The sequence below is a fragment of the Phyllobates terribilis genome, unplaced genomic scaffold (genome assembly GCF_046119375.1).
Source record: "Phyllobates terribilis strain yellow unplaced genomic scaffold, ASM4611937v1 Scaffold_12__6_contigs__length_324123572, whole genome shotgun sequence".
In the NCBI taxonomy this organism is placed as follows: Eukaryota; Metazoa; Chordata; class Amphibia; order Anura; family Dendrobatidae; genus Phyllobates; species Phyllobates terribilis.
This window is the reverse complement of record NW_027362772.1, coordinates 186,490,925-186,511,941: the sequence shown is the minus strand read 5'-3', so window position 1 is coordinate 186,511,941 and position 21,017 is coordinate 186,490,925.

The following is a 21,017-nucleotide window of genomic DNA, read 5'->3' as shown; positions in this document are numbered from 1 at the left end:
CAGGTGGGAATGCTGCATTCTGAGAGTATCTCCTTTCATGTTCTGCCTGGACTCTCTCACGCCCTCCTGCTAGGTCTACCTTGGCTCCAGAGTGTAACGGGTCTGGGAGGCGGAACCTCTGAGCTACTATACAAGGGGGCGGCCCTTGTAAGGGAGCGGGTGGCAGTCTCTGGATGAACGGACAGGGAGATACGGCAAATGATCAGGGCAGTCTCTGGGTAAAGGGTAGGTACGACCTGTGATGGCAGAGCCTCCGGGTAGGCTAGCAGGCAGATGGTAGATGTGTGCTCCCAGGTGAGCAAGCGAGAGTCTCTGGAATAACAGGTGGTCACGGCACGTGACGGCGGAACCTCCGGGCTGGCAAGCAGGCAGGTAACGGAGAAGCGCTCCCAGGTGAGCGGGCAAGAGTCTCTGAAGTAGCTGATGGTCACAGCACGTGACAACGGAGCCTCCGGGCTGGCAAGCAGGCAGGTAACGGAGAAGCGCTCCCAGGTGAGCGGACAAGAGTCTGAAGTAGCTGATGGTCACAGCACGTGACAACGGAGCCTCCGGGCTGGCAAGCAGGCAGGTAACGGAGAAGCGCTCCCAGGTGAGCGGGCAAGCTGGTCCATAGACAGACTGACCGGAGTTGTAAGGTAGACCGTCGGACCTCAGGAAAGTATGCAGGTAGCTGATGTGCGCTCCCAGGTGAGCGGGCAGGCTGGTCCTTTAGACAGACTGACAGGAGTAGTAAGGCAGACCGTCGGACCTCAGACTGGCAGACAGGTAACAAGTATTCAGGCAGGAATCAGGCAGGTAACTGGCAGGAAACTGGCAGGTAACTGGCAGGTAACTGGCAACGGGACCTGAGGGCTGAAGCACAGGTGAGACACAGGTGCAAACAACATTGCTCGGGCACCTCCATTTTGGAGGAGGTGCCTATATATGATGAAGTCCTCCGGCCATTGGCCGGGGACTCCTTAGGACGGCGCGCGCGGCCCCTTTAAGAGGAGGGGAGCGCGCGCGCCCTAAGCACAGGGGCCGGGAAGGAGCGCGCGCTGAGAGCAGAGCGGGAGGAAGACGCCGGGAAGGAGCGCGCGCTGACAGCAGAGCGGGGAGAGGACGCCGGGCACGGAGCAGAGCGGTGAGGGGAGCAGCGTCCCTGCCTAGCAGAGGGCAGGGACGCCAGCGCTACAGTACCCCCCCCTTTAGGCCCCCCCTTTTTTAGGCCAGACAGAAATTTAGCTAGGATGAGAGGGGCATGGATGTTCTCCCGGGGCTCCCACGTTCTCTCCTCAGGACCAAACCCCTTCCAATCTACCAGAAAAAAGGTCTTTCCTCTTACCCTTTTGGTGGCAAGAATGTTCTCTACCTCAAACTCGTCCTCAGCAGAAACCGGAGCAGGAGGCGTACCTGTAGACTTGGAAAAAGAGTTAAGTACCACAGGTTTGAGGAGAGATACATGGAAGGAGTTAGGGATCCGTAAGTTGGCCGGGAGTTTCAATTTATAGGCCACCGGGTTGATCTGACTGATGACCTCCAGTGGGCCGATGAACCGAGGCCCTAACTTATAGGAAGGGATCTTGAGTCGGACATATTTGGACGAGAGCCAGACTTTATCCCCAGGACGGAATTGAGGAGGGTCCAGACGTTTTTTGTCAGCGTGTCTTTTCATACGCTCGGAAGACTGAAGGAGTGCGGATCGGGTACTCTCCCAAATGGAGGAAAATTTGCTAACGAGAGATTCCGCAGCCGGGTTGTCCACCGAGGTGGAGACAGGAAAAGGAATCCGAGGATGCTGACCAAAGACTACAAAAAACGGGGATTTGGAGGAGGATTCGCTCTCGTGATTATTGTAAGAGAACTCGGCCCATGGTAGGAGATCCACCCAGTCAGAATGGTGGGCATTAACGAAGTGCCGGAGGTAACTGGTCAGGTTCTGATTGATCCGCTCCACTTGACCATTGGACTGTGGGTGGTAAGCGGAAGAGAAGTCCAGGGTGACGTCTAGTAGTTTACAAGTGGCTCTCCAGAAGCGTGAGGTGAACTGTACCCCACGATCCGACACGATGTGGAGGGGCAGGCCATGAAGACGGAAGATGTGATGAATAAAGTCTCTAGCTAGCTCGGGTGCAGACGGGAGGCCTGGCAGGGGAACGAAATGAGCCATCTTGGAGAAGCGGTCAGCGACCACCCAAATGACCGTACAACCGGCAGAGAGTGGGAGGTCAGTTATGAAGTCCATTGCAATATGCTGCCAGGGGGCAGCAGGTACTGGGAGCGGAAGGAGGCGACCGGCTGGCAGATGTCTCGGAACCTTGTTGCGGGCGCAGGACACACAGGCAGAAACAAAGTCTATTACATCCTTGTGCAGGGTAGGCCACCAGTAGTGCCGGGAAATAAGCTGGAGGGTCTTCTTCTGACCAGCGTGACCAGCCAGTTTAGACGAGTGACCCCAGTGAAGGATCTTCTCCCGATCAGGTTCTGATACGAACGTCTTTCCGGGAGGGAGACGATTTAGACTCACGGGAGCCACCTGTATTACTCTGGCGGGATCGATGATGTGTTTCGGATCTTCCTCGAGATCAGATACCAGAAAGGATCGAGACAAGGCGTCCGCCTTGACGTTTTTGTCAGCCGGGCGAAAATGAAGGACAAAATCAAAACGAGCAAAAAACAAGGACCACCGGGCTTGGCGCGGGTTAAGTCTCTGGGCATGCTGGAGGTAAGCCAAGTTCTTGTGGTCAGTGTAAATTATTACCGGGTGAAGAGCCCCCTCAAGCAGGTAACGCCACTCCTCCAATGCCAGTTTGATGGCCAATAACTCTCGATCTCCTATGGAATAATTGCGCTCTGAGGAGGAGAAGAGTTTAGAGAAGAAGCCGCAAGTTACCATCCTCCCAGAAGAAGATTTTTGAGTAAGTACCGCTCCAGCTCCAGAGGAGGAGGCGTCCACTTCCAGGAAGAACTGCTTGTTGCCGTCCGGGCGATGCAGCACCGGGGCGGAAGAGAAGGCCTGTTTTAAGGAAAGAAAGGCTTCTTCTGCTTCGGGCGGCCACTCTTTGGGATTAGTGCCCTTACGGGTGAGCGCGGAAATTGGGGCAGTCCGGGAAGAGAAGTGTGGTATGAAGAGGCGGTAGTAGTTGGCGAAGCCCAGGAACCGCTGAATGGCCTTCAGCCCCTCCGGTCGAGGCCATTTCTCGATGGCAGACAGTTTCTCTGGATCCATTCGTAGGCCGGTCTGAGAAATAATGTAGCCCAAAAACGGAAGCGAGGTCTGCTCAAAGAGGCACTTCTCGTATTTAGCGAAGAGGTGATTCTGCCTGAGCCTGAGCAGAACCTGACGAACGTCCCTCCGGTGAGTCTGGAGATCCGGAGAGAAGACCAAGATGTCGTCCAGGTACACCACTACGCAGGAGTAGAGAAGGTCCCGGAAGATGTCATTGACCAACTCTTGAAAAACGGCAGGAGCGTTACAGAAACCAAAGGGCATTACCAGGTATTCATAGTGGCCGTCCCGGGTGTTGAATGCCGTCTTCCATTCATCCCCTTGACGGATACGAACCAGGTTGTACGCCCCACGGAGGTCTAGTTTGGTGAAGATTCTAGCCACCCTCAGACGATCAAATAATTCTGGAATGAGCGGAAGGGGGTACTTATTCTTCACCGTGATCTGGTTTAGGCCTCTATAGTCTATACAGGGACGGAGAGAGCCGTCCTTCTTTTTGACGAAAAAGAAGCCCGCTCCCGCCGGGGAAGTAGATTTCCGGATGAATCCCCTGGCCAGATTCTCCTCAATATATTCGGACATCGACCGGGTCTCAGCAGCGGATAAAGGATAAATACGCCCACGGGGAGGAGTAGTACCGGGTAACAGGTCGATGGGACAGTCGTATGGTCTATGAGGGGGTAATGTCTCTGCCTCCTTTTTATTAAAGACATCAGCATAAGACCAATAAGGAATTGGAAGTCCAGGTAGATTAGCTGGGGTAGGAGAGGGACGGACGGGATGGACGGGAACCAGGCAGGTCTTATGACAGTCTTGTCCCCAGCGAAGGACTTCTCCGGTTTGCCAGTCAAGCACGGGTGCATGTTTCTGGAGCCAAGGCAGACCTAGCAAGAGGGCGTGAGAGAGTCCAGGCAGAACATGAAAGGAGATACTCTCAGAATGTAGCATTCCCACCTGCAGAGTAATGGATTCGGTGATGAGTTGGATGGGGCGTGGTAAGAGCCCCCCATCCACGGCAGCCACAGACAAAGGTACAGCCAGAGGTTTGGTGGGGATGCGGTATTTCTCTACCAGGGACTGTGAAATAAGATTCCCGGCTGCTCCAGAGTCCAGTTGGGCTAGATCGAAATAACGGTTCTCCCCATAGACGATTGAAACTGACAACAGCAGGGATGGAGAGGATTTATTCTTGTCTAGGTGGACCTCTCTGAGCGAACCTAGACACAGGCGTTTCCCGACCTCTCCGGGCAGGCACGGATCCGGTGCTCCTTACTGCCACAGTAGAAGCAGGTCCCCTCGGCATGGCGTAAGTCCTGACGGGTCTTGACCATCTTGGTCTGGTCGACCTGCATAGGCTCAGGAGGGTGTACCTGGTTAGAGACAGAAGGAGTGACGGGTTTCTGAAAAGTAGGAGCTAGACGTGGTAACCTCCTCTCACGGGTGACCTCTCTGGCACGCTCCTGGAACCGTAGGTCAATCCGGGTGGCAAGAGTTATTAAGTCATCGAGAGTGGTAGGAATGTCCCGACCGGCAAGTTCATCTTTAATACGGCCGGACAGACCCTCCCAGAAGACGGAAACCAGAGCGTCGTTATCCCAGGCCAGCTCCGAGCCAAGGGTACGGAACCGTATGGCATATTGGCCCACGGTGAGACTCCCCTGACGGAGGCGTAGCAACGATGATGCAGATGAGGTCTTCCGTCCGGGTTCGTCGAAGACTTTCCGGAAAGCCGTGAGAAAAGCAGATAAGTTGGACACCAGGGGGTCTCCTCTCTCCCATAGAGGATTCAGCCAGGCCAGGGCCTCCCCGGTGAGATGGGACATGATGAAGGCAATCTTGGCCCGGTCGGAGTTAAACTGGTAGGACAAAAGTTCAAAATGCAGGGTGCACTGATTTAAGAAGCCCCGAGCCTGGACGGGGTCGCCTCCGAAGCGAGGAGGTGCAGAAAGCCGGGGTCCGGGGTAGGATACCATAGTATTAGTGGGCAGCGGAGCTGCCGGATTGCAAGATATGGCACTGGCGGAGGTTGTTGGTGGATCAGACAGAGTGTTCAGGCGAGTATTAACATTCCGCAGGTGACCCAGGATGGCCTCTTGTTGGGACCTCTGACGGGACAGTTCAAGACAGAGGTCCGAGAGCGAGGGAGCTTGGGTGCCACCGGGTTCCATGGCCCGAGCAAACTGTAACGGGTCTGGGAGGCGGAACCTCTGAGCTACTATACAAGGGGGCGGCCCTTGTAAGGGAGCGGGTGGCAGTCTCTGGATGAACGGACAGGGAGATACGGCAAATGATCAGGGCAGTCTCTGGGTAAAGGGTAGGTACGACCTGTGATGGCAGAGCCTCCGGGTAGGCTAGCAGGCAGATGGTAGATGTGTGCTCCCAGGTGAGCAAGCGAGAGTCTCTGGAATAACAGGTGGTCACGGCACGTGACGGCGGAACCTCCGGGCTGGCAAGCAGGCAGGTAACGGAGAAGCGCTCCCAGGTGAGCGGGCAAGAGTCTCTGAAGTAGCTGATGGTCACAGCACGTGACAACGGAGCCTCCGGGCTGGCAAGCAGGCAGGTAACGGAGAAGCGCTCCCAGGTGAGCGGACAAGAGTCTGAAGTAGCTGATGGTCACAGCACGTGACAACGGAGCCTCCGGGCTGGCAAGCAGGCAGGTAACGGAGAAGCGCTCCCAGGTGAGCGGGCAAGCTGGTCCATAGACAGACTGACCGGAGTTGTAAGGTAGACCGTCGGACCTCAGGAAAGTAGGCAGGTAGCTGATGTGCGCTCCCAGGTGAGCGGGCAGGCTGGTCCTTTAGACAGACTGACAGGAGTAGTAAGGCAGACCGTCGGACCTCAGACTGGCAGACAGGTAACAAGTATTCAGGCAGGAATCAGGCAGGTAACTGGCAGGAAACTGGCAGGTAACTGGCAGGTAACTGGCAACGGGACCTGAGGGCTGAAGCACAGGTGAGACACAGGTGCAAACAACATTGCTCGGGCACCTCCATTTTGGAGGAGGTGCCTATATATGATGAAGTCCTCCGGCCATTGGCCGGGGACTCCTTAGGACGGCGCGCGCGGCCCCTTTAAGAGGAGGGGAGCGTGCGCGCGCGCGCCCTAAGCACAGGGGCCGGGAAGGAGCGCGCGCTGAGAGCAGAGCGGGAGGAAGACGCCGGGAAGGAGCGCGCGCTGACAGCAGAGCGGGGAGAGGACGCCGGGCACGGAGCAGAGCGGTGAGGGGAGCAGCGTCCCTGCCTAGCAGAGGGCAGGGACGCCAGCGCTACACAGAGACATGCACCCGTGCTTGACTGGCAGACCGGAGAAGTCCTTCGCTGGGAACAGGACTGCCTTAAGACCTGTCTGGTTCCCGTCCATCCCGTCCGTCCTTCTCCTACCCCAGTTAATCTACCTGGACTTCCAATTCCTTATTGGTCTTATGCTGATGTCTTTAATAAAAAGGAAGCAGAGACACTACCCCCTCATAGACCATACGACTGCCCTATCGACTTGTTACCCGGTACTACTCCTCCCCGTGGGCGTATTTATCCATTATCCGCTGCTGAGACCCGGTCGATGTCCGAATATATTGAGGAGAATCTGGCCAGGGGATTCATCCGGAAATCTACCTCCCCGGCGGGAGCAGGCTTCTTCTTCGTAAAAAAGAAGGACGGCTCTCTCCGTCCCTGTATAGACTATAGAGGCCTTAACCAGATCACGGTGAAGAATAAGTACCCCCTTCCGCTCATTCCGGAGTTATTTGATCGTCTGAGAGGGGCTAGAATCTTCACCAAACTGGACCTCCGTGGGGCGTACAACCTGGTTCGTATCCGTCAGGGGGATGAATGGAAGACGGCATTCAACACCCGGGATGGCCACTATGAATATCTGGTAATGCCCTTTGGTCTCTGTAACGCTCCTGCCGTCTTTCAAGAGTTGGTCAATGACATCTTCCGGGACCTTCTCTACTCCTGCGTAGTGGTGTACCTGGACGACATCTTGGTCTTCTCTCCGGATCTCCAGACTCACCGGAGGGACGTTCGTCAGGTCCTGCTCAGGCTCAGGCAGAATCACCTCTTCGCTAAATACGAGAAGTGCCTCTTTGAGCAGACCTCGCTTCCGTTTTTGGGCTACATTATTTCTCAGACCGGCCTACGAATGGATCCAGAGAAACTGTCTGCCATCGAGAAATGGCCTCGACCGGAGGGGTTGAAGGCCATTCAGCGGTTCCTGGGCTTCGCCAACTACTACCGCCTCTTCATACCACACTTCTCTTCCCGGACTGCCCCAATTTCCGCGCTCACCCATAAGGGTACTAATCCCAAAGAGTGGCCGCCCGAAGCAGAGGAGGCCTTTCTTTCCTTAAAACAGGCCTTCTCTTCCGCCCCGGTGCTGCATCGCCCGGACGGCAACAAGCAGTTCTTCCTGGAAGTTGACGCCTCCTCCTCTGGAGCCGGAGCGGTACTTACTCAAAAATCATCTTCCGGGAGGATGGTAACTTGCGGCTTCTTCTCTAAACTCTTCTCCTCCTCAGAGCGCAATTATTCCATAGGAGACCGAGAGTTATTGGCCATCAAACTGGCATTGGAGGAGTGGCGTTACCTGCTCGAGGGGGCTCTTCACCCGGTAATAATTTACACTGACCACAAGAACTTGGCTTACCTCCAGCATGCCCAGAGACTTAACCCGCGCCAAGCCCGGTGGTCCCTGTTTTTTGCTCGCTTTGATTTTGTTCTTCATTTTCGCCCGGCTGACAAAAACGTCAAGGCGGACGCCTTGTCTCGATCCTTTCTGGTGTCTGATCTCGAGGAAGATCCGAAACACATCATCGATCCCGCCAGAGTAATGCAGGTGGCTCCCGTGAGTCTAAATCGTCTCCCTCCCGGAAAGACGTTCGTATCAGTACCTGATCGGGAGAAGATCCTTCACTGGGGTCACTCGTCTAAACTAGCTGGCCATGCCGGTCAGAAAAAGACCCTCCAGCTTATTACCCGGCACTACTGGTGGCCTACCCTGCACAAGGACGTAATAGACTTTGTTTCTGCCTGTGTGTCCTGCGCCCGCAACAAGGTTCCGAGACATCTGCCAGCCGGTCGCCTCCTTCCGCTCCCAGTACCTGCTGCCCCCTGGCAGCATATAGCAATGGACTTTATAACAGACCTCCCAGTCTCTGCCGGTTGTACGGTCATTTGGGTGGTCGCTGACCGCTTCTCCAAGATGGCTCATTTCGTTCCCCTGCCAGGCCTCCCGTCTGCACCCGAGCTAGCTAAAGACTTTATTCATCACATCTTTCGTCTTCATGGCCTGCCCTTCCACATCGTGTTGGATCGTGGGGTACAGTTCACCTCACGCTTCTGGAGAGCCACTTGTAAACTGCTAGATGTCACCCTGGACTTCTCTTCCGCTTACCACCCACAGTCCAATGGTCAAGTGGAGCGGATCAATCAGAACCTGACCAGTTACCTCCGGCACTTCGTTAATGCCCATCATTCTGACTGGGTGGATCTCCTACCATGGGCCGAGTTCTCTTATAACAATCACGAGAGCGAATCCTCCTCCAAATCCCCGTTTTTTGTAGTCTTCGGTCAGCATCCTCGGATTCCTTTTCCTGTCTACACCTCTGTGGACAACCCGGCTGCGGAATCTCTCGTTAGCAAATTTTCCTCCATTTGGGAGAGTACCCGATCCGCACTCCTTCAGTCGTCCGAACGGATGAAAAGACACGCTGACAAAAAACGCCTGGATCCTCCACAATTTCGTCCCGGAGATAAAGTCTGGCTCTCATCTAAATATGTCCGACTCAAGATACCTTCTTACAAGTTAGGGCCTCGGTTCATTGGCCCCCTGGAGGTCATCAGTCAGATCAACCCGGTGGCCTATAAATTGAAACTCCCGGCCAACTTACGGATCCCTAACTCCTTCCATGTATCTCTCCTCAAACCTGTGGTACTTAACTCTTTTTCCAAGTCTACAGGTACGCCTCCTGCTCCGGTTTCTGCTGAGGACGAGTTTGAGGTAGAGAACATTCTTGCCACCAAAAGGGTAAGAGGAAAGACCTTTTTTCTAGTAGATTGGAAGGGGTTTGGTCCTGAGGAGAGAACGTGGGAGCCCCAGGAGAACATCCATGCCCCTCTTATCCTTGCTAAATTTCTGTCTGGCCTAAAAAAGGGGGGGCCTAAAGGGGGGGGTACTGTAGCGCCGGCGTCCCTGCCCTCTGCTAGGCAGGGACGCTGTTCCCCTCACCTCCCTGCTCCGTGCCCGGCGTCCTCCTCCCGCTCTGCTGGCAGCGCGTGCTCCTTCCCGGCCACTGTGCTTAGGGCGCGCGCGCTCTCCCTCCCTCTTAAAGGGGCCGCGCGCGCCGTCCTAAGGAGTCCCCGGCCAATGGCCGGAGGACTTCACCATATATAAGGCACCTCCTCCAAAATGGAGGTGCCCGAGCAATGTTGTTGCACTGTTCACTACTCTGCTTCAGCCCACAGGTCCCGTTGCCAGTTACCTGCCAGATACCTGCCAGATTCCTGCCAGATTCCTGCCAGCTTGCTGTCTTATTCCTGCCTGATATTCCGCTACCTGCCTGCTAGCCTGAGGTCCGACGGTCTGCCTTACAACTCCTGTCAGTCTGTCTAAGGACCAGCTTGCCCGCTCACCTGGGAGCGCACTTCAGCTACCTGCCTGCTAGCCTGAGGTCCGACGGTCTGCCTTACAACTCCTGTCAGTCTGTCTAAGGACCAGCTTGCCCGCTCACCTGGGAGCGCACTTCAGCTACCTGCCTGCTTGCCTGAGGTCCGACGGTCTGCCTTCCAACTCCTGTCAGTCTGTCTATGGACCAGCTTGCCCGCTCACCTGGGAGCGCACATCTGCTACCTGTCTGCTAGCCTACCTGGAGGCTCCGCCGTCACGTGCTGTGACCACCTGCCTGTCCAGTGACTCCTGTCCGCTCACCTGGGAGCGCTCATCTGCTGCCTGTCCGTTAGCCTACCTGGAGGCTCTGCCGTCACGTGCTGTGACCACCCGCTTATCCAGAGACTCTCGCCCGCTCATCTGGGAGCGCTCATCTGCCGCCTGTCTGTTGGTCTTCCTGGAGGCTCCGCCGTCACATGCTGTGACCACCCGTTTATCCAGAGACTCTCGCCTGCTCACCTGGGAGCTCAAGTCTACCATCAGCCGCCACAGGTCGTACCAACCCTTTACCCAGAGACTGCCCCGGTCACTTGCCGTGACCATCTGCCCGTTCTTCCAGAGACTGTCCCGGTCACTTGCCGTCACCATCTGCCCGTTCACCCAGAGACTGCCCCAGTCACTTGCCGTGATCTCCTGCCCGTTCTTCCAGAGACTGTCCCGGTCACTTGCCGTGACCATCTGCCCGTTCACCCAGAGACTGCCCCAGTCACTTGTCGTGATCTCCTGCCCGTTCTTCCAGAGACTGTCCCGGTCACCTGCTGTGACTGCCTGCCTGGTCGCCACCCGCTCCCTTACAAGGACCGCCCCCTTGTATAGTAGCTCAGAGGTTCCGCCTCCCAGACCCGTTACATACAGCAATATACAAGGTCTATTATCCTGTATGGAGCATTATATGGGGTCCATTATTCTGTATGGAGCAATATATGGGGTCCATTATTCTGTATGGAGCAATACATGTTTCCATTAGTCTGTATAGAGCAATATATGGGGTCCATTATTCTGTATGCAGCAATATATGGGGTCCATTATTCTGTATAGAGCATTATATGGGGTCCATTATTCCGTATGGAGCAGTATATGGGTCCATTATTCAGTATGGAGCAATATATGGGTTCCATTATTCTGTATGCAGCAATATATGGGGTCCATTATTCTGTATAGAGCATTATATGGGGTCCATTATTCCGTATGGAACAGTATATGGATCCATTGTTCAGTATGGAGCAATATATTGGGTCCATCATTCTGTATGGAGCAATATATGGGACCCATTATTCTGTGTGGAGCAATATATGGTGTCCATTATTCTGTATGGAGCAAAATATGGGACCCATTATTCTGTATGAAGCAATACATTGGGTCCATTATTCTGTATGGAGCTATATATGGGGTCCATTATTCTGTATGGAGCTATATATGGGTCAATCATTCTGTATGGAGCATTATATGGGGTTCATTATTCTGTATGGAGCAATATATGGGGTCCTTTATTCAGTACAGAGCATTATATGGGGTCCATTATTCTGTATGGAGCAATATATGGGGTCCATTATGCAGCATGGAGCAATATATGGGGTACATTATTCTATATGGAGCAATATATGGGTCCATTATTCTGTATGGAGCAATATATGGGGTCCATTATTCTGTACCGAGCAATATATGGGTCCAGTAATCTGTATGGAGCATTATATGGGGCCCATTATTCTGTATGGAGCATTACATGGGGCTCATTATTCTGTATGGAGCATTATATGGGGTCCATTATTCTGTATGGAACATTATATGGGGTCCATTATTCTGTATGGAGCAATATATGGGGTCCATTATTCTGTATGGAGCATTAGATGGTGTCCATTATTCTATATGGAGCCATATATGGGGTCCATTATTCTGTTTGGAGGAATATCTGGGGCCCATTATTCTGTATGGAGCATTGTATGGAGTCTATTATACTGTATGGAGCAATATATGGGGTCCATTATTCTGTATGGAGCAATATATGGGACCCATTATTCTGTATGGAGCAATATATTAGGTCCATTACTCTGTATGGAGCAATATATGGGACCCATTATTCTGTATGGAGCAATATATGAGGTCCATTAATCTGTATGGAGCAATATATGGGGCCTATTATTCTGTATGGACTAATACATTGGGTCCATTATTCTGTATGGAGCTATATATGGGGTCTATTATTCTGTATGGAGCTATATATGGGTCTATTATTCTGTATGGAGCATTATATGAGGTCCATTATTCTGTATGGAGCAATATAAGGGGTCCATTATTCTGTACAGAGCATTATATGGGGTCCATTATTCTGTATGGAGCAATATATGGGGTCCATTATGCAGCATGGAGCAATATATGGGGTACATTATTCTGTATCGAGCATTATATGGGGCCCATTATTCTGTATGGAGCAATATATGGGGTACATTATTCTGTATGGAGCTATATATGGGTCCATTATTCTGTATGGAGCAATGTATGGGGTCCATTATTCTGTACCGAGCAATATATGGGTACATTAATCTGTATGGAGCATTATATGGGGCCCATTATTCTGTATGGAGCATTACATGGGGCTCATTATTCTGTATGGAGCATTATATGGGGTCCATTATTCTGTATGGAGCAATATATGCAGTCCATTATTCTGTATAGAGCAATATGTGGGGACAATTATTCTGTATGGAGCAATATATGGGGTCCATTATTCTGTTTGGAGGAATATATTGGGACCATTATTGTGTATAAAGAAATATATGAGTCCATTATTCTGTATGGTGTATTATATGGGGCCCATTATTCTCCATGGAGAATTTTATGAGGCCCGTTATTCTGCATGGAGCATTAAATGGGGCTCATTATTCTGTATGGAGCATTATATGTGGTCCATTATTCTGTATGGAGCATTATATGGGGTCCATTATTCTGTATGGAGCAAGATATGGGGTCCATTATTCTGTATAGAGCATTATATGGGGTCTATTATTCTGTATGGAGCAATATATGGGGTCCATTATTCTGTATGGAGCAATATATTGTATGGTTCCTTTATTCTGTATGGAGCAATATATGGGTCCATTATTCCGTATGGAGCATTATATGGGGACAATTATTCTGTATGGAGAAATATGTGTGATCCATTATTCTGCATAGAGCAATATAAAGGGTCTAGTATTCTGTATGGAGCATTATATGGGGCCCATTATTCTGTATGAAGCAATATATGGGGTCCATTATTCTGTATGGAGCAATATATGGGTCAATTATTCTATATGTAGCATTATGAGCGGCATTATTTTTTATGGAGCAACACAGGGCCAATTATTCTGTATGGAGCAATATATGGGTCCATTATACTGTATAGAGCAATATACAGGGTCTATTATTCTGTATGGAGCATTATATGGGGTCCATTATTCTGTATGGAGCAATATATGGGGTCCATTATTCTGTATGGAGCAATACATGTTTCCATTAATCTGCATAGAACAATATATGGGGTCCATTATTCAGTATGCAGCAATATATGGGGTCCATTATTCTGTATAGAGCATTATATGGGGTCCATTATTCTGTATGGAGCAGTATATGGGTCTATTATTCAGTTTGGAGCAATATATGGGGTCCATTATTCTGTATGGAGCAATATATGGGGTCCATTATTCTGTATGGATCATTATATGGGGTTATTTATTCTGTATGGAGCAATATATGGGGTCCATTATTCTGTATGGAGCAATATATGGGTCCATTATTCCGTATGGAGAATTATATGGGGATAATTATTCTGTATGGAGCAATATGTTGGGTCCATTATTCGGCATAGAGCAATATAAAGGGTCTATTATTCTGTATGGAGCATTATATGGGGCCCATTATTCTGTACGTAGCAATATATGGGGTCCATTATTCGGTAAGGAGAAAAAGATGGGATCCATTATTCTGTATGGAGCAATATATGGGATCCACTATTCTGCATGGAGCAATATATGGGGTCCATTATTCTGTATGGAGCAATATATGGGACCCATTACTCTGTATGGAGCAATATATTGGGTCCATTATTCTGTATGGAGCAGTATATGGGACCCATTATTCTGTATGGAGCAATATATGCGGTCCATTATTCTGTATGGAGCAATATATGGGACCCATTATTCTGTATGGAGCATTATATGGGGTCCATTATTCTGTATGGGGCTATATATGGGTGTATTATTCTGTATGGAGCATTATATGGGGTCCATTATTCTGTATGGAGCAATATATGGGGTCCATGATTTCTGTACAGAGCATTATATGGGGTCCATTATTCTGAATGGACCAATATATGGCGTCCATTATGCAGCATGGAGCAATATATGGGGTACATTATTCTATATCGAGCATTATATGGGGCCGAGTATTCTGTACGGAGCAATATATGGGGAAAATTATTCTGTATGGAGCAATATATGGGTCCATTATTCTGTATGGAGCAATATATGGGTCCATTAATCTGTATGGAGCATTATATGGGGCCGTTTATTCTGTATGGAGCATTACATGGAGGTCATTATTCTGTATGGAGCATTATATGGGGTCCATTATTCTGTATGGAGCATTATATGGAGTCCATTATACTGTATGGAGCAATATATGGGGTCCATTATTCTGTTTGGAGGAATATCTGGGGTCCATTATTCTGTATGGAGCATTGTATGGAGTCCATTATACTGTATGGAGCAATATATGGGGTCCATTATTCGGTATGGAGCAATATATGGGACCCATTATTCTGTATGGAGCAATATATGGGGTTCATTATTCTGCATGGGGCAATATATGGGGTCTATTTTTCTGTATGGAGCAATATATGGGTCTATTATTCTGTATGGAACATTATATGGGGTCCATAATTCTGTACGGAGCATTATTTGGGTCCATTATTCTGTAAGGAGCATTATATGGGGCCCATTATTCTGTATGGAGCATTACATGGGGCTCATTATTCTGTATGGAGCATTATATGGGGTCCATTATTCTCCATGGAGCATTATATGGGGTCCATTATTCTGAATGGAGCAATATATGGGTTCCATTATTCTGTATGGAGCAATATATGGGTCCATTATACTGTATAGAGCAGGGTCTATTATTCTGTATGGAGCATTATATGGGGTCCATTATTCTGTATGGAGCAATGTATGGGGTCCATTATTCTGTATGGAGCAATACATGTTTCCATTAATCTGTATAGAGCAATATATTTGGTCCATTATTCAGTATGCAGCAATATATGGGGTCCATTATTCTGTATAGAGCATTATATGGGGTCCATTATTCTGTATGGAGCAATATATGGGTCCATTGTTCCGTATGGAGCATTATATGGGGACAATTATTCGGTATGGAGCAATATGTTGGGTCCATTATTCTGCATAGAGCAATATAAAGGGTCTAATATTCTGTATGGAGCATTATATGGGGCCCATTATTCTGTACGTAGCAATATATGGGGTCCATTATTCGGTAAGGAGAAAAATATGGGATCCATTATTCTTTATGAAGCGATATATGGGATCCATTCTGTTTGGAGCATTATATGAGGCTCATTATTCTGTATGGAGCAATATATGGGATCCACTATTCTGCATGGAGCAATATATGGGGTCCATTATTCTGTATGGAGCAATATATGGGACCCATTACTCTGTATGGAGCAATATATTGGATCCATTATTCTGTATGGAGCAGTATATGGGACCCATTATTCTGTATGGAGCAATATATGCGGTCCATTATTCTGTATGGAGCAATATATGGGACCCATTATTCTGTATGGAGCAATGCATTGGGTCCATTTTTCTGTATAGAGCTATATATGGGGTCCATTATTCTGTATGGGGCTATATATGGGTCTATTATTCTGTATGGAGCATTATATGGGGTCCATTATTCTGTATGGAGCAATATATGGGGTCCATGATTCTGTACAGAGCATTATATGGGGTCCATTATGCAGCATGGAGCAATATATGGGGTACATTATTCTATATCGAGCATTATATGGGGCCCAGTATTCTGTACGGAGCAATATATGCTGAACATTATTCTGTATGGAGCAATATATGGGTCCATTATTCTGTACCGAGCAATATATGGGTCCATTAATCTGTATGGAGCATTATATGGGGCCCATTATTCTGTATGGAGCATTACATGGAGCTCATTATTCTGTATGGAGCATTATATGGGGTCAATTATTCTGTATGGAGCATTATATGGGGTCCATTATTCTGTATGGAGCAATATATGGGGTCCATTATTCCGTATAGAGTAATATATGGGTTCCATTATTCTGTTTGGAGGAATATCTGGGGTCCATTATTCTGTATGGAGCATTGTATGGAGTCCATTATACTGTATGGAGCAATATATGGGGTCCATTATTCGGTATGGAGCAATATATGGGACCCATTAATCTGTATGGAGCAATATATGGGGTTCATTATTCTGTATGGAGCAATATATGGGGTCTATTTTTCTGTATGGAGCAATATATGGGTCTATTATTCTGTATGGAACATTATATGGGGTCCATAATTCTGTACGGAGCAATATTTGGGTCCATTATTCTGTAAGGAGCATTATATGGGGCCCATTATTCTGTATGGAGCATTACATGGGGCTCATTATTCTGTATGGAGCATTATATGGGGTCCATTATTCTCCATGGAGCATTACATGGGGTCCATTATTCTGAATGGAGCAATATATGGGTTCCATTATTCTGTATGGAGCAATATATGGGTCCATTATACTGTATAGAGCAATATACAGGGTCTATTATTCTGTATGGAGCATTATATGGGGTCCATTATTCTGTATGAAGCAATGTATGGGGTCCATTATTCTGTATGGAGCAATACATGTTTCCATTAATCTGTATAGAGCAATATATATGGTCCATTATTCAGTATGCAGCAATATATGGGGTCCATTATTCTGTATAGAGCATTATATGGGGTCCATTATTCTGTATGGAGCAGTATATGGGTCTATTATTCAGATTGGAGCAATATATGGGGTCCATTATTCTGTATGGATCAATATATGGGGTCCATTATTCTGTATGGAGCATTATATGGGGTTATTTATTCTGTATGGAGCAATATATGGGGTCCATTATTCTGTATGGAGCAATATATGGGTCCATTATTCCGTATGGAGCATTATATGGGGACAATTATTCTGTATGGAGCAATATGTGGGGTCCATTATTCTGCATAGAGCAATATATAGGGTCTATTATTCTGTATGGAGCATTATATGGGGCCCATTATTCTGTACGAAGCAATATATGGGGTCCATTATTCATTAAGGAGAAAAAGATGGGATCCATTATTCTGTATGAAGCGATATATGGGATCCATTCTGTATGGAGCATTATATGAGGCTCATTATTCTGTATGGAGCAATATATGGGACCCATTATTCTGTACGGAGCAATATATTGGGTCCATTATTCTGTATGGAGCAATATATAGGACCCATTATTCTGTATGGAGAAATATATGGGGTCCATTATTCTGTATGGAGAAATATATGGGACCCATTATTCTGTATGGAGCAATACATTGGGTCCATTATTCTGTATAGAGCTATATATGGGGTCCATAATTCTGTATGGAGCTATATATGGGTCTATTATTCTGTATGGAGCATTATATGGGGTACATTATTCTGTATGGAGTAATATATGGGGTACATTATTCCGTACAGAGCATTATATGGGGTCCATTATTCTGTATGGAGCAATATATGGCGTCCATTATGCAGCATGGAGCAATATATGGGGTACGATATTCTATATCGAGCATTATATGCGGCCCAGTATTCTGTACAGAGCAATATATGGGGAACATTATTCTGTATGGAGCAATATATGGGTCCATTATTCTGTATGGAGCAAAACATGGGGTCCATTATTCTGTACCGAGCAATATATGGGGTCCATTATTTTGTATGGAGCAATACATGGGGTCCATTATTCTGTATAGAGCAATATATGGGGTCCATTATTTTGTATGGAGCAATATATGGGGTTCATTATTCTGTACGGAGCAATATATGGGTCTATTATTCTGTATGGAACATTATATGGGGTCCATAACTCTGTACGGAGCAATATTTGGGTCCATTATTCTGTAAGGAGCATTATATGGGGCCCATTATTCTGTATGGAGCATTACATGGGGCTCATTATTCTGTATGGAGCATTATATGGTGTCCATTATTCTCAATGGAGCATTATATGGGGTCCATTATTCTGAATGGAGCAATATATGGGTTTCATTATTCTGTATGGAGCAATATATGGGTCCATTATACTGTATAGAGCAATATACAGGGTCTATTATTCTGTATGGAGCATTATATCGGGTCCATTATTCTGTATGGAGCAATGTATGGGGTCCATTATTCTGTATGGAGCAATACATGTTTCCATTAATCTGTATAGAGCAATATATGGGGTCCATTATTCAGTATGCAGCAATATATGGAGTCCATTATTCTGTATAGAGCATTATATGGGGTCCATTATTCTGTATGGAGCAGTATATGGGTCTATTATTCAGATTGGAGCAATATATGGGGTCCATTATTCTGTATGGAGCAATATATGGGGTCCATTATTCTGTATGGAGCATTATATGGGGTTATTTATTCTGTATGGAGCAATATATGGGGTCCATTATTCTGTATGGAGCAATATATGGGTCCATTATTCCATATGGAGCATTATATGGGGACAATTATTCTGTATGGAGCAATATGTGGGGTCCATTATTCTGCATAGAGCAATATAAAGGGTCTATTATTCTGTATGGAGCATTATATGGGGCCCATTATTCTGTACGAAGCAACATATGGGGTCCATTAGTCGTTAAGGAGAAAAAGATGGGATCCATTATTCTGTATGAAGCGATATATGGGATCCATTCTGTATGGAGCATTATATGAGGCTCAATATTCTGTATGGAGCAATATATGGGATCCACTATTCTGCATGGAGCAATATATGGGGTCCATTATTCTGTATGGAGCAATATATGGGACCCATTATTCTGTACGGAGCAATATATTGGGTCCATTATTCTGTATGGAGCAATATATAGGACCCATTATTCTGTATGGAGAAATATATGGGGTTCATTATTCTGTATGGATCAATATATGGAACCCATTATTCTGTATGGAGCAATACATTGGGTCCATTATTCTGTATAGAGCTATATATGGGGTCCATTATTCTGTATGAAGCTATATATGGGTCTATTATTCTGTATGGAGCATTATATGGGGTACATTATTCTGTATGGAGCAATATATGGGGTCCATTATTCCGTACAGAGCATTATATGGGGTCAATTATTCTGTATGGAGCAATATATGGCGTCCATTATGCAGCATGGAGCAATATATGGGGTACATTATTCTATATCGAGCATTATATGCGGCCCAGTATTCTGTACAGAGCAATATATGGGGAACATTATTCTGTATGGAGCAATATATGGGTCCATTATTCTGTATGGAGCAATACATGGGGTCCATTATTCTGTACCGAGCAATATATGGGGTCCATTATTTTGTATGGAGCAATATATGGGGTCCATTATTCTGTATAGAGCAATATATGGAGTTCATTATTTTGTATGGAGCAATATATGGGGTCAATTATTCTGTATAGAGCAATATATGGGGTCCATTATTCTGTTTGGATGAATATCTTGGGCCCATTATTCTGTATGGAGCATTGTATGGAGTCCATTATACTGTATGGGGTCTATTATTCGGTATGGAGCAATATATGGGACCCATTATTCTGTATGCAGCAATATATGGGGTCCATTATTCTGTATGGAGCAATATATGGGGTCCATTTTTCTGTATGGAGCAATATATGGGTCTATTATTCTGTATGGAACATTATATGGGGTCCATTATTCTGTACGGAGCAATATATGGGTCCATTATTCTGTAAGGAGCATTATATGGGGCCCATTATTCTGTATGGAGCATTACATGGGGCTCATTATTCTGTATGGAGCATTATATGGGGTCCATTATTCTCCATGGAGCATTATATGGGGTCCATTATTCTGAATGGAGCAATATATGGGGTCCATTATTCTGTATGGAGCAATATATGGGTCCATTATTCTGTATGGAGCATTACACGGGGTCCATTATTCTTTATGGAGCAATATATGGGGTCCATTATTCTGTATGGAGCAATATATGGGTCCATTATTCTGTATGGAGCAATATATGGGGTCCATTTTTTCTGCATGGAGCAATATATGGGTCCATTATTCGGTATGGAGCATTATGAGACCCATTATTCTGTATGAAGCAACATATAGGGTCCACTATTCTGTATGGAGCAATATATGGGTTCCATTATTCTGTTGGGAGGAATATCTGGGGCCCATTATTCTGTATGGAGAATTGTATGGGGTCCAGTATACTGTATGGAGCAATATATGGGGTCCATTATTCTGTATGGAGCAATATATGGTTCCATTATCCTGTATAGAGCAATAAAAAGGGATTATTATTCTGAATGGAACATTATATTGGGTCCGTTATTCTTTTTGGAGCAATATATGGGGTCCATTATTCTGTATGGAGCAATATAAGGGTCCATTACTCTGTATGGAGAAATATATGGGGTCCATTATTCTGTATGGAGCAATATATGGGGTCCGTTATTCTGCATAGAGCATTATATGGGGTCCATTATTCTGTATGGAGCGATATATGGGTCCATTATTCTGTATGGAGCATTATATGGGGCCCATTATTCTGTATAGAGCAATATATGGAATCCATTATTCTGTATGGAGCTTTATATGGGGTCATGTATTCTGTATGGAGCCATATATGGGGTCCATTATTCTGTATGGAGCAATATATGGGGTCCATTAGTCTGTATGGAGCAACATATGGGTCCATTATTCTTTATGGAGCATTATATGGGGCCCATTATTCTGCATGGAGCATTATATGGGGTCCATTATTCTGTATAGAGCAATACATAGGGTATATTATTCTGTATGGAGCATTATATGGGGCCAAT